This window comes from Orycteropus afer, unplaced genomic scaffold, assembly GCF_000298275.1.
Source record: "Orycteropus afer afer isolate SDZICR_OR568_19922 unplaced genomic scaffold, OryAfe1.0 scaffold00821, whole genome shotgun sequence".
Classification (NCBI taxonomy): Eukaryota; Metazoa; Chordata; class Mammalia; order Tubulidentata; family Orycteropodidae; genus Orycteropus; species Orycteropus afer.
In genome coordinates, this window is record NW_006922408.1 from 46,811 (window position 1) to 47,223 (window position 413).

Sequence of the window (413 nt, forward strand, 5' to 3'; positions counted from 1 at the left end):
CAATCACAGTAATAAATTATAGGGTATAGCCAAGAATGGAATGCCATTCTACTGTAAATAAGGAATTGGACTCTTTATATACTAATCTGAAACAATCTCCAAGCTGTATCAGGTGAAAAATAAATAAATAATAAAAAGAGTAACTTATTCATACTTGCTTGAATATGCATAAAAATCTCTCAGAAAAGATTTTTTTTAATGTAATATTGGTTACCTCCAGGGTGGCTGGGGAACAGGATTAAAAGGGAGACTTTTCATTATATACTCTAATGACATCTGTTTCAACAAGGAAATTCTGACTACTGTAGTAGTAAGTAAATGCTTATATTTCTTAAGCCTCTTGATGCAGGATATGGGCTAAATAACAAGAAAAGCAGGTGATTCCATTAAATGTAGACTAGGTTGATACATAC

At 31.7% G+C, this 413-nt stretch overlaps 1 protein-coding gene across 1 annotated transcript in view; it reads right to left on the reverse strand.

The window, feature by feature from the left end:
* The window catches only part of ADI1 (acireductone dioxygenase 1), a 23,477-nt gene that overhangs the window by 893 nt on the left and 22,171 nt on the right, over nucleotides 1-413 (reverse strand). The window lies entirely within an intron of this gene.